Source organism: Seriola lalandi, unplaced genomic scaffold (assembly GCF_002814215.2).
Source record: "Seriola lalandi dorsalis isolate HSWRI2012SDOR001 ecotype SW California unplaced genomic scaffold, Sedor1 jcf7180002054736, whole genome shotgun sequence".
Lineage (NCBI taxonomy): Eukaryota > Metazoa > Chordata > Actinopteri > Carangiformes > Carangidae > Seriola > Seriola lalandi.
Genome location: NW_019525289.1, coordinates 2,108,681 through 2,109,312, shown reverse-complemented (window position 1 = coordinate 2,109,312; position 632 = coordinate 2,108,681).

The window sequence follows — 632 nt, the reverse complement described above, 5'->3', positions numbered from 1 at the left end:
TCATTCTGGAGGCCGTCTGACAGAAACTCTGAGGCGATACTGAGGCGTTCAGGTTGGAGTGCTGGTAGCGTAGAGGAAGGTCAGAGTATCATCTTCCCTCTGAAGGCCGCTGGAGGTGGAGGAGGGGGAGAGCCGGCTTCAGCTGTCTGTCTGCTGGCACGCTGCCCTCCACCCCTCACCTCGTTCAACTCCACACTCACTCACTCTTTCCTCTGCCGCCTCCGACCTGCTCAGCAGCAGCAGGAGCTTCACAATGAGATGAGGCTGAGCTCGTTCATGTTTACGTGGGTTTTTACGACTCCCTAACAAAATGTGACTATTCTCATCATATTATTAGTTTTTTTTTTGTCCAGTGTTTCCTCTCTTTTAGCTCTGTGTTTGGTCTCCACCACCTCCCGGCTTTAATGCAGCTTTTTCTCTGAAAAGACGAGTGACTGTCAAACCAAATGAATGAGCTGAAAGAGGCGAGAAAACTCTGCGGAGCTGCACATTCAGCTCAGGTTGAAGTTCTCTGTGGGTTCGCTGCCAGCAGCAGCACCTGTCACATCACACTGTCATTCGATCCATTGTTCAGGTAAAAATAGTGCAGCTTTAAAGGTTGCTAACCTGCAACTGTTGTGATTTTTATCAGA